This window comes from Cavia porcellus, unplaced genomic scaffold (genome assembly GCF_034190915.1).
Source record: "Cavia porcellus strain 051 isolate PalLab524CR breed Dunkin Hartley unplaced genomic scaffold, mCavPor4.1 scaffold_17, whole genome shotgun sequence".
Lineage (NCBI taxonomy): Eukaryota > Metazoa > Chordata > Mammalia > Rodentia > Caviidae > Cavia > Cavia porcellus.
The window spans coordinates 11,737,276-11,750,922 of NW_026947500.1; the positions used below are offsets into that span (position 1 = coordinate 11,737,276).

Consider the following 13,647-nt stretch of genomic DNA (forward strand, 5'->3'; position numbering starts at 1 on the left):
CCCCTCTCCTCCTCATTTCCTCTATCAACAATTTCTAAGCCCTGGAAAGATGTTATCATCCAATATATATTAATCCATTTATTTGTTTTTAAGGATCAAATTCAAATCCATCTGTACAGTTGAATGAAATGCTAATTACTCCTAAAGAAGACGTAATGGAAATAGAAACTTTCCAAAATAGAAAATCCAAAAGGATCAAAGAAAAGAAAATGGCTTCCAGTGGTTTCTGAATATAGCCTGTGATGGAGGAGCAGGAAAATGGAATGACCCAACCACACCAAGTCAACAAAGATCTGGAATGCTTGAATGAACAAAGAATTTGCCACAAAACCTTATAGCAAAAGACTGGAATATGATAGTTTAAAGGTGCACAAACAGAGATATGCCACAATCTTACACATTGGTAGTCAATTTATGGACCCTTTGGGCAAGAAATGGCTTAGGAGAAAAGTAGAATTAACCTCAAAAAACAGTTGGACATAATTGAATATCAGGTTCACTTTGGATTATTAGGAGAACAAGGGTGTTTCAGGACAGATACAGTAATGGCACTTTGTAGTTGGCAAGCCTAGACAGGGAAGCACCCTTAACAACAAAATGTTCCTGTATCTCACAGGGAACATTTTAAGATGCTTGTAGATACATAAAGGGACTTCGTCACCTTACAAAAGATTTCCATAGAGAAAATTGTGTTTAATGGTTGGAATTTTATTTGAAAAGTAAACAAATGGACTTGAATAAAGCCAAAACATGAATACTTAAAAGTTCATATTAGTAAGAATTTACTTTGAAGTCAAAGAGATGCCAAAAGAAATAGAGGGCTGTGTCTGGGGCTAGGGCGGTAGCTCAGTGGTAGAGCTCTTGCCTCTCATGTGCCAGGGCCTAGATTTGATCCCCAACACCACAAGAAAAGTAAAACAAAAGCAATCTGAAGTGAAAGCACTGATTTCAAAACATGGTGAAATTCAACTGACCTGTGAAGTTTCCTCTACAACCTGCAATCATCTATTTGTTGATCTCATAAATAAAAACATACTCATTAAATGTTTAAAGTTATAAATCCCTTTTATTGATATTAAAAATTATAATTAGTGTGGTACAGTAGATCTGTATAGGCAGAAACATCAATTAACCGTGATGATTAACAGCTCCAAGTGTTATTTGAATTGAAATTTGAATTTTTCAATTTAAAAAATCTTGTATTCATTCTAAAGAAATGTGAAATGCTATCAGTTCTCCATATCATGGGTTCTGTCTCCATAAATTCAACCAGCTATAAATCAGAATCTCTTGAATAAAAATCATGCCTGCACAGAATATATACAGGCTTCTTGTCAGTATTCCCTAAACAACATAATATAATAAGTATTTACATAGCAATTACCGTGTATTAAGCATTTTAAGTAATCTAGAGATGATTTAAAGTATATTTATGGGTTATATGTAAATACCATACCATTCAATATAAGTAATTTGGGCATCCTTGAATTTTGATAAACTTGTTAGGTCATAGAACCAATTCCCAATGATTAACAAGATACAAATGTATTCCTTTTATTTTTTAATACAGATCTGAACTCCCCCCAAATTTTGCCTTTCTATCGAATTTATCCACAATTACTTTATGAAACACATCCAGCACTTCCTCACATTCTTTCCCCATGGAAAAAAAGAAATCTGTGGTATACAGAAAAGTCTATATATGGTTCTTGAACATAATCTAGTCATTAGAAGCAGAGCTATAGAGACAAGGGCAGGGAGTTATTTTCTGTACTGTGAAATTTGGTTCTCAGTAGAATTTCATCAAACTGAATGTGTCATGAATTTTAAATATTTGATGCTAAAAGAGAAAAAATAAGTATGTTGTCCTTTCTTATGGGCCTGTCTTTAGATGTGTCTGGTCATTACCTTGGCAACCCTTACAAATGGCAAGTGACGCCAAGAAAAGAGAAGCTCTGCTGAGAGCATACACTCTGTGCATTAGAGCCAATTCCGAGGACTTCAGCTCAGCTCGCACAGGCGTTAAATGGATTTAAGAGGAAAACAAGAAGTCTTCTCCATTGTGAATACTCTTCACAAACTTTTTGAGGGGTTGGAGCTGTGAAAAGAATTTGCATTTTTAAGGCAAGCAAAATGACAATTCAGCTTAGGTGTTCTGCTCCACCATAATTGCCAAGGCTATTATGACATTATGCATGGGTAAAACTCAGAAACAAGTGAAAGCTGCCCTTCTTTTTTGAAAGTTGTTTTCCCCATTTTGTTATGAAAATATACACACATAGTAAGTTGAAAGAATAGTGCAGTACACACGCACATCCATATTGCTCGGGTTTTCCTGTCACCATAATCATGTATCTGTCCATCCATCCATCCATCCATCCATCCACCCACCCTTCCTTTTATCCATATCTTAATCCATCTAATTTTGATACCTTTCAAAATAAATTGCAGACATGAGTATACTTCCTCCCTTAATAGATCAGCATGCATATTACTAACTGAATTTGATATTCACTTGTGTGAAATATATATATAGTGAAATATATCTATAGCATATATAAATATATAGCGAATGGCACAAATATGAAATGTGTTATTAACTATTAAATATCCACTTGCTGAGTTTTGACAAATGCATACATCTGTGTAAGCCAAACGGCTATGAAGATACGGAACTTTGTGTGTGTGTGAGAAGACATCAAACTTCACCATTACTCTCATTCTTCTTTCCAGTCAGTCCCTACCCTCCACCCTCTCCAGGGACACACACTCTTTTAAAAGTGTTCTTAGGGGCCTGGCATTAGAAGTCCTTCCTCCGTGGGCTGGTTAGCTCAGTTGGTTAGAGAATGATGCTAATAGAAATCCTTCCTTGAATGATCCCAAGAGCTCAATGTATCCTTCAAATTAAAAAAAAAAATACAACTGTGGCCATGCACAATGGCACCTACCTATAATCCTAGCTGCTTGAGAGGCTGAGGCAGGAGAAGTTTGAAGTCAACCTGGGCAATTTGGCAAGACCCTGTATCAAAATTTAAAAAAAAGAAATAGAAAGGCTCAGGGACGCAGGTCAATGGCAGTGCTCCCCTGAGTTTGAAACCCAGTGCCGGAAGGGAAAAAATTCAACAGTACATACTCACCTCAGCGTAGGAGCAATGTGTAGCATTAGTGTGTTCTGCAATTCCTTTACACTGTGGTGCCTTTTCCTCCATTGCATCCATGTGATGCCTAACCTCACCTTCAGGGATGATAGGCAATATTAGGACAGCCTACATAATTCGTGGAATCCAGTTAAAAAATGAAAATGTAAGACTTTTGCTCAAAATTTATTGAAATTGTTGAGGCAAGGATAATTAAGTAGCAAACTAAGTTCAAGGCCTTTGTGATCACAGTTTGCTCCCTGTGAAGTTGACCTTGGCTAAAATATTTAATGGTGTGACTCAATTGACCAAATCACACATCACCCATAGGAGACAGGGATGGGAGCCCCTTGATGGGCTGGGGTGATTCCCTTAGCAGCTGCAGGTGAGGTGGGGTGAGGTTCAGGGGGCTTGGTGAAGGGCTAAGGCAGTAGGGTGACAGGAAGGTACTTGGGGGATTCCAGCGGTGAGGGTAACAGTATGCAGAGCTGTGTCAGCATGGCAGCCTTGGACATGGCCCTGTGGGAGGCTACTGGCTAGAGATCAGCCCAGTCCCTGGCAAGTGAGTCAGTCTCTGCTTATACAGTAGCTCATTGTCTTGAGGAAGTGAGGGAGTAGTTTCTAACCCAAGCCATGCCAACTGGGGGCCTTCCCTGTGACACTTGTAGAATCAGTCCCTGCTCCTCCTCCCCTCCATACTGTATTGTTTCTTACAAGAGTCACAGATCAGGATTTTTCAGCCATCTGATAAGTTTTTCTAAATCTGTGATTCTTTCTTTCCTCTAGGATCTCCACAAGTATTATTTCTCCAAATATATTTCATTTTTAGAAGTCATTTTACTTTCACACCACAGTGAGGAAGGTACAGTTTAAGTATGTCCCTGCCCTCCACACGAGGTGATGGCAACTTCCTGTACCAACGCAGTACCTTTGCCACGACTCATGAACCCACCTCCTCAGCGTAGCATTATCACATAAAGGTCAGAGTTTACATTGGGGTTCACTCTTAGTATTGCACATTCTAGAGATTCGAACAAATATGTAACTGCATATATTCGTCACCATAATGTGCTACAGAATAGTTTCATGGCCTAAAAATCCTCTGCACTCTGCATATTCATCCTTCCTTCCAACTCCTAATCTTTTTATTGTCTTCATAGCTTTAGCTTTTCCATAATGTCATTTAGTTGGAATTATGCACTGTGTACTTTCTAGATTGGCTGTTTTCATTTAGCAATTTGCATTTAAATTTTCTTTGTGTCGTCTTCATGGTTTGATAGTTTATATTAAAGTACTGAACAATACTCCATTGTCTGAGTGTACCGTGGTTTATTTAGCCAGTCACCTACTGAAGGACATTTTTATTGCTTTCAAGTTTTGGTAATTTTGGATAAAGCTGCTATAAACATTCATGTGCAGGTTTTTAGACATAAGGTTTCAATTCATTTGGGTAAATACCAAGAAGTGCAACTGCTGGATCATATGGTATGAGTATGTTTAGTTTTGTAAAAAACTGGCAAACTAATTTCCAAAGTAGTTATATCATTTAACTATCAGTGAGTAGCATACTGCAGTCATGTAAACAAAAGACGATGGACATACACAGGGGCTAAGCAAATGGACATGGAGATGTATCCAGGCGACATCAGCACATTCAGAGTGGCCTGGCCATAGATAGACCCAGGTGAAATCTACCCAGATTCTGGACATTTCTTGAACATGGAACTGCCTGGTCTTGTGGCATTTGCCTATAACCCTAGCACTCAGGAGGTTGAAGCAGGAAGATTGCTGTAAGTTCAAGACTAGTGTGGACTACAACATAAATTAAAGTTTATCCTGGGTTACATAGTAAGACATAGTCTCAAAAAATAACTGATATAACTTAGTCAGGGATAAAAGCTGGTTAAGGCCTAGGTCTCTGTATGTCTCTGAGTAAATGGTGATGAAACTTAAAGGTAAGTTAGAAAGGAATGGGATAGGAACCAGGCTAAAAGATGGGACAGTCACGAGAAGATTCATATGGATAAGTTCGTGTCTACTGTGGTTCAATTTAAGAGGCTAGATGGCAGATGTTCAAATCTGGGAGTTTTCAGCACATAGTATGCAGTACGTCCTTGTAGCCTTCCAGATTCATTCTCCATGCTATTCCACCCTGCCTCCAGCCTCCATCCAGGCTGGCTTGTATGGATTGTAATAGTCCCCAACCTTCTGATTCCAAGTTGTGTTCAGCCAGTTTAGTGGAAAGTCAGAAAGGAGAGAGACAGAATAAATACTTCATTCCTCTACATGTGATTTGTAACTTCTCAATTGTTTGAGTCCTTTAATCAATGTCACAGTACCTACTAGGCAGGTGTCTTAGTCTGTTTTCTGTTACTATAACAGAATGCCCAAGATTGGGTAATTTATAATGAAAATGTTTATTCAGTTCAGAATTCTGGAGGCAGGGAAGTCCAAGGTGGGATGGTTATATCTGGGCGGCTTCTGATGAGGACTTCATTGTGTTTCAGCTCATGGCGGAAAGTGAAAAGACAAGTGGACATGTGAGAAAGATACAAAGCACAACAGCCTGTCTCATTTTATAACTGACCCTCTCAGTAACTGACCCAGTCCCACTCCAGTGAGAATCCACTGCAGTGAGAAAGGCATTAATCACTTCTACTGACCTCATTGCTTCTGAAAGTCCCTACTTTCCAGCACTACCAAACTGGAAATCAAATTTCAACAAGTTTTGGGGGGCACAGACAATATTTAAATCCTCAAAGATTGTGCACACTGGCACACAGAACCATCTTTTAAATCTGTCTTGGGTACTGTACTGAGAATATGCACAGGATTTTTTATATTCACCATGTATGTTCAGTACCTAACATAACACTCAGTACATGGTGGTGGATCAGTCAGGTGTTTTTTGGTGTCTTTTTAGGAAGTGAATAAATGATTTTTAAAAATGGCTTATTGCTGGGTGTGGTGGTACACGTAATCCCAGTACTCTGGGAGGCTGAGGTAGGACTGCAAGTGAGTTTAGCCTGAGCTGGACAACTGGGCAACTTAGCAACTTTTCTTTGCTCAGAAAGAGAAAAGGTGGGAAAATTGGGAGATATAGCTCAGTGTAAAGGCCCCACGTTCAATCCCCAGTGTCACAAAAACAAAAATAGTCTTATTGTGATAGTGTTATACTGTGCTTATTGTGCAGAAGCTTACTTTACATACTTGACAACTAACTCTTGAATTGCCCTATTATTTGACGTCCCTTGTTAAACTTTGAATAGTATACAATGCCTGTGTGTCAATATACTTTTTAAAAAATTGTAATGCAAAGATGACAACATAAACTGTAGAAACAAAGACTGTGGATTTAGGTCACTTGGACTCTAGAGTCACTGGGTAAATATATTAGTAGTGTACTTTGAACAACAATTCCCTTTGTTTTAAGATGTGCCACTGCTATTCACTAATATCTTGGTGCCATTCCCGGAAAGCATGCTTCGTGTAACTGGCAAGATTTGCAAAGGCTATTCTTTATTTACAGTCTTCATATTAGTGTGCTTGACTGATTTCTTCAACTCTTTCTGTCCTATCTTAACTCCGTTTGGTGAAAAAAATCTCCCTCTTCCACATAGGATTTTTACTTAATCCCTATATTTAAAAATTGAAATATATATATAAATTTTATTCAGCATAGCCCTGACTTTTCTAGGAGGAAGACAGAAAAAGTAACTGTTCCATTAAAGTTAGCTATGGCATTCTGCATTTGACTGGATGATCAAAGGTCCCCACAGGTTTCAGTCTTAGCCTCAGTGTCGAAAAGACAGATATAGAAGAGCAGATGTCAGAAGGGAAATAATAACTTAATAACCTGCTGAAGAAAATAAGGGTTTTTGGTGCTGCATGAGGGATCAAAATGATTCTTGAACATTCCACATAGATAACAATTGTTGTATTAATCAAGGCTCTTTTGGTTGCAAGTGACAAATCTAAACCAAAATAAAATGTGTGAAAAGGGGAACTTTGGGGTTCATGTAGGGACCTGCATTTACCAGAAAATGGAAGGGCACTACTGGGCTTTCTGGAAAAGAAGTCAAGCACTGGTCCTGCTTCTTTTTTGGGACTCCATGGTGGTTAAGGGGCCCAAGTACTCTCTGGACTCATTATCCCCTGCTTCTTATAAAGGGCATAGTTGATAATTTTTGTGTTGTGCTCCACTTTGGAAAATATTGAAGGATTTACTGTGAGCCTTGCTTGGTTTAGTTGTCCAAGGTTGAGGACAGTATTTGTCAGGCCTCACTAAAATAAAGTAGGTGGAAGGAAGACAGGAATCTCTATACAAGAAGAGGGGAGGTTCTGGGGAGATAGGAATGTACCCCGCATTGCTTGAATGGAGTCAAATTAGCAGAATGCGCTGCAACCTCCTAGAACAGCCCAGCATTGTAAGTGATCTTGTAAGTGATCAGGACTGACCCCAATGCTGAGTTCCTTAAAAATGTTTTCCCTAAGCACAATTCTTTTCAGTAGATTAGTACTGGCATTTAGGGGAGTTTTCAGGAATGGAAAAAGAGATGGTGAGATAAGTTTACTGAGGCATTTGCTTTTTGTGTGTTTGAGTTGTTAAGTTTTCCTTTTTTAAAATGCCGTGTGCATTTTTCTGTGCCTTTTTATCAAAATATTGTAAAAGATGTATACCTATTATCAGGAAAGCAGAAAGTCTGTAAGAGAATTATTTACCCTGTAATTAAAATGCTCCACACAACAGAGAATCCAAATATCGAAATACTTCCTAATTCAACATCAAGATAATCAGATCTATGCTTTCACATTCCCTCCTTATCTACTGTTCTCGGAGCATAAGTACAGGTCCCATTCACGTAGGAAACGTTCCAGAAGACTTTTTCTGCCCCTTGAGTCTTGCAAGCACTGTTCAGACTGACCTTTGTGATAGTGAGCAAATACCAGCAGTAATTCAGAAAAGAGGTTTTAGGCTGCTGACTCAGTTGATTGGGCATGGGAGAGATAGACGGAAGTCAAGGAAATAGAAAGGCTCCCTGACAGCCCGGTGAGCCCAGAGAGCAAGTAAGAAAGTATTGAGCCACACAGACAAGGATGGGCAACATGCATTTGGGGGGCATCATAAGTTGAATTGTGTCCTCTGTCTGCAAAAAAAGATACCGAAGGCCTTAACCTCTTCTATCTGCGAATGTGATCTAGCAGGGGAGATAGGCTCTTTGCAAATGTAATCAAGTTAAGATGAGGCCTTTAGGGTGGTCCTAACCCAGTATGATTACTATCTTTACAAGAAAAGATTTGGGCACAGACATAGAATCTTATGCGCAGAGACACAAAAGGAGAAAATGGCTGTGAGGTGGCTGGATGGAGGAGGACACTGGAGTTACATTGTCATAAGCTAAGGAATGGCAGGGCCAACTGGAAGATGGAAGAGATAAGGAAAGATCCTCCCCTAGTGGCTTCCAGGGAGAATGGTCCAGTCAGCATATTGATTTTTGGGCTCCGTAGCTCTGAGACAATGTGTCACAGAGCTACTGCAAGCCACGCAGTTCATGACACAAACTTTATTGTGGCAGCCCTAGGAAATGAGTGCTGATGGGGAAGTGGGGGTCAAAACTTTATTAGGAAAACTCAGTATGTACAATGTGATAACATTTATTCACCTATTTTAAATTTTAGATAGATAATATCTATATAAATATAGATAGATAAAGAAATTCAAATTAAAAATAGAAAGTGAAAAAGAACAATAGCTCCCTCACAGTTTTAGTCAAGTTGGATTTTTAGTCTTTGGTTGGATTCATAGGTAACTATTTCTTGAGAGCATTAACCGGAACACTTTCTTACAGTTAATGGAAAGTTCTGTGATCAGTTAATCAAAATACTTTAAAAAATTTATTATTTTGAAGGTAGTAACATACAACAGAACAAGACGGAACAAAGCCAGTTTAGACCATGTAGTGAAACTGATACAGAACTTCACAGCAGGTTACTGGGATAACAGTAATAGGTACCACAGTATATCTCGTTATCTTCACAATAGTTGTTCTTTCAGTCAGGTATAGCAAAATAAAATGAAATACAGAATATTATAGAACTTATCAAAACAGAATATTGAATAGAGCAATACCATTAATCAGAATGAAGCAAAACAGTGGTAAAAATATTTGCTTTCAAAGAGATGGTAGAAGGAAATCCCTCTTATTTGCTATATTGCATATGGTCAACCTCCCAAGAGATGCTCAGATCTCTGGCTCCCATTTGCAAATGGGGGTGGGGGTGGAGGTGGGGAAGAGGGCTGAGAGGGGAGGGAGGTGAGAGGTTTAATTCTCAGCCCATGTGCTGGTAGGCTCACTACCACTTATCAGGGAGGAGAGCTGGTTGCTTGATTTCCCAGCACCCTAAGTTCCAACATGGCGCGGATCTCAGGGGTTGATGGAGATTCTACCCCTGGGGTGGCCCCAGCCTGCCACACCACCCAAAATACTTTTAACCCTCAGCAGGTATTGTACAGAGAGTCTCCAGATTTTTATTTAGGAAGAATGAAAGGGATGTTGTAGCTCAGTATGGCTAAGGATAATTCTAAATAATTTTTAAGACTATTTCTACTTAAATCCAGCCCCCATTTGCCTTATTATCAATTCTATTATACTTGTTAGATTGCGTGATCTAATCCTTGGCTTGAAGACTACAAAGTCTGGATAACCTGGGATAGACTGAAAACCTACATAGAGTTCTGCAGTAAAGAGTGGGGGGAGGCAAAGAATCCTCTGTGGGAGGGTGGCGATGACGGTTTTAGTGGGAGGAGAGAAGTAGCTGAGAAGTGTAGTGCTGGGATGAAGAGATGGTCACTGTCTGAGGACAAAGTCTGAAGTGGCTTGCAGCAAGCAAAATGCTTGCATTCATTTCCAAAAATTCATTTAGATTTTGCATTCTATTCAGTGCTTGTATCACCATTAGGATGTTTTCATATGCTTTTCCATTAACTCTCTGTATGTTGTCCGTCTTCTGACGTTGAGAGAGAAAAAAAATAAAAAAGACATGCCACGTCTATACCGTGGCTTAGAGTACATCCTCCTCTGGACCATCTTCTTTCTATGCTCCAGCTAGAGGAGCATGGGATGACACTGGTCACAGGACCTCAAACCCGGGAGCAGCCAAAAGAGCCTAGGAGTGGGTAAGTCAGTCAAAGCCTATTGCAGTGTTCTGCCGCTGCTGTCCAGTGCACATAACAGCCTCTTAAAGGACAAGCAGTGTGGCCCAGCAGCGAGTATGTGCATCTCAGGTCATCTCAGTGCCTGACTTAATCAAGAGGTAGACCTAGACTTTGGTTGAACTGTGAAGGAGCTAGAGTACAGCTTGGATTCTCTCCTCTCTGGGAGACACCCAAGCTCCTGATGCCTGAAACTGCTATTGGTTGTTGATCTTGCTTTCTGAGTGTATGTTTTGTTGTGTTGTCCTGAAAGGTTTTTTTGAAGCACAACAATCCAGGATGAATTTTAGATCTTGTTAAAGGAGCCATGTCCACAAATCTGCTCCTCTGTTCTGACTTTATTATCTTCAACTATACACTGTATTTTCAATTTCTAAATTCCATATCTTACTAGAACTAGTTTAGAGGGACCCAGATCAACCCATCTGCTTTACTGCTTGGGGAACACTCCTCTAATTTTACCATATCTATGTCGTCCTCCCAAGATTTCACATCTAGCAAAGTGGAAGACTTGGCGGCAAATGCAAGCTTTGGTTTCCTTGAACTCATGCTGTGCAAGTTTTTCGCTTAGCCTCTTTGCTTTTTCACTTTCCTCTTCATCAGATCTAAAGAGATCAGTATCACCACCATCTTTGTTCTCTGCAGCTCCACTTCCGGTGGTGTCTTCCACAGTGGCAGGGCCATACTTGCCTAAAGCTTTATTTACTCCTGGAAGGCTGGTTTTTTCCTTTTGATAAGACTTGATGTGATTGTACCAACACAGGGCATGACACAAGTCAGCAGGTTGTGGGCAGGAGACTAGTTAAAAAAATACTGCCACCTCTGCTTGTGAGGGCAAACACTTCTCAGTGCAGCTGTTGTCCCCTACGTAATCATTGAGCACCTGGAGGCCTGCAGGGTCTTTGGATCTCTGAAACCCACAGCCTCTGCTGCTGGGGGAGCTCAGCTGCAGTGGAGGGAAGAACGCAAAACATTGGCGGCCAGCACTAACTGAGAAAAAACGTTTTTTGACTGTTATACAGGGTGTCTCTTCCCCAAAAGGCTCATTCTTCAGATATTTCTCCTTGGCCCAGTTCCTATTACTATCCAACATCTACCAGAAAAGTTTCATCTCCTGATTACTACTTCCAAGGAATGCCTGCAAGTGAACTTATGGTCACAAGAGTTTGCTGAGGTCTGTTAAGTTACATCTCCCAAATGTTCAGATTTTATTTATTTTGATGCCAGGGACTGAGCCCAAGACCTTGCACAGGCTAAGCATGCACTTTACCACTGAGCTACACCTTAAGTCAAACATTAGGATTTTTAAAAAAAAGTTCACTTTAAGCGTGATGTAGATGATGGAGAGATCCTTTAGAGACTGGCAAGCTTTCAGGATGGGCTTCTGCCATTCACCTAGGGCCCTCCCTCTCAAGAGGGCTAGAGTTTGGCCTGTGGAGTTTGAATCCCTGTGGGGCCATTTTCATAGTGAGTTTGTGAAAGATCTTAGTTATTTTGATTCTTAGTTTCCTTATCTACAAAATGGAACTTCATGATCAGTACTGCAGTGGAACCTCATGATTCAAAGATTCCATCTTTTGCAAACCCAGCAACTCTAATATGTATTTATAAACTCAAAAGCAATGATCAGAGTGCTTTGGCAGTCATTCATGAACACGAGCAGGGCCATGAGAAATTCGAGTAGTGTGACATGCATGTTCTAGCTGAATGCAAACAGGATAAGACTTTGCTTTCTTGTTTTGGTTCATCCCATATAAAGGAGTGCTTTTATTGCATTCTAATGTAGTGCCACATTTTTGCATGTTTGTCCTTTTCCTTAGTGACTTTGCTCTGTAAAATGGTCCCTAGCCAGGCATGGTGGAGGACATCTATAATCCCAGCGCTTGGAAAGTAGAGACAGGAGGATTGCTGTGAGTTCAAGGCCAGCCTGGGCTAAATAGTGAGATCCTGTTTCAAAAAACTAGTAAAATGAAATAAAATGGTCCCTAATTGTACTGCTAAAGTGCTACTGAGTGTTCCTAAATGTAAGAAGGCTGTCATGTGCCTGGCAAGAAAATACATGTATTAGAGAATCTGTGCTCAGATATGAGCTGCGGTGCTGGTGGTTGAGTTTGATGTTATTTAATCAGCAATATGTGTTAAATAAGACACCATACAGACATGCGTAAAGCAAAACTGCACACTGATTGGTCGATGAACGTATTGTCATCAGAAGCTTACAGCCACCTACCTACCTGTGTATTTCCTCTAAGAACGCTGGCTCAGTAATCACTAATTCAACTATCTTTATAAAAGGTAGTTACTGCGAATTATGAGACCAACTGTGCCTTTGTTTCATGGGCTCTGTGAAGATTCGATGTGTGTGCTAGTGCAGGCTTCCTTCTTCTTTCACACACTCCCTTAAGTCTGACATGTCCAAATTGGGGGAGGAAAAGCCATTTGTTATGTGACGTGATATTAGGGAGCATATAGACATTGCCTTTCAGTATAAAAAAAGGAAAATATTAACCAGCGCAACATTAAAAGGTCTGATTGCCTTTCAGCTAGCCTGAGGCCCGGACACCATCAGGACTTATTGTATATTTGGGCCGCAGCACTGCAGCCCCTCTCCTGGGTCCCTCTCAGCAGCAGAACAGATCGATCGCCTGAGGGAAGAGGAAGGCTGGGGAGATTGTGGCTCAAATGCAGGCAACACCCTGGAAAATACTCTTGGTAGTCATAGAGGTGACCAGGTACAGTGCTACCAATGTGCAGGGCAAAAGATCTCATACGCAGCACTAGAGGTAAGTAGAAGGGACTAAAGAAACTAGCTCCACATTTTTAGTACTTATGGACTGGTTCCTAATTTCCAGGGACTCTAAGAATTAGAACATAATGCTTGAACTTTTAAGTTAAAGTTCTAAGTGAGTACTTCTCAGGATTTTGTGGGTATGCTTCATAGGCTGAAAAAAATCATTTGAAATGGACTTGCCTCTGCAGTGACATGGTGCTGGGGTCAAATAATGTATATTCAGAAGATGGATATATTAATACCATTATTTTAAGGTCTCATGAGCATGCTGTTGTGTTGAGCCTGAAAGTAGGAATTTTAAAGTATGTACTAAGTGCCTGTACTAGACAATATCATCTAACTAATTAGATCTGAGGGTACAGGGCACAGTGATTGAGACTGCCTACATTCAGAAAGTGATTGCTGCAGAGTTTGAATTTTTTAATCTCATTTCTTGAGATAGGGTCTTACTAGGTAGTTTAGACTGGCCTTAAATTTGCTGTGATCCTCCTGCCTCAGTCTCTTGA

General features: G+C 40.1%; 1 pseudogene; it reads right to left on the bottom strand.

The window, feature by feature from the left end:
* Positions 1-10,636: 10,636 nt before the first annotated feature.
* Positions 10,637-11,443, bottom strand: LOC100736195 (elongation factor 1-beta-like; annotated as a pseudogene).
* Positions 11,444-13,647: the final 2,204 nt, after the last annotated feature.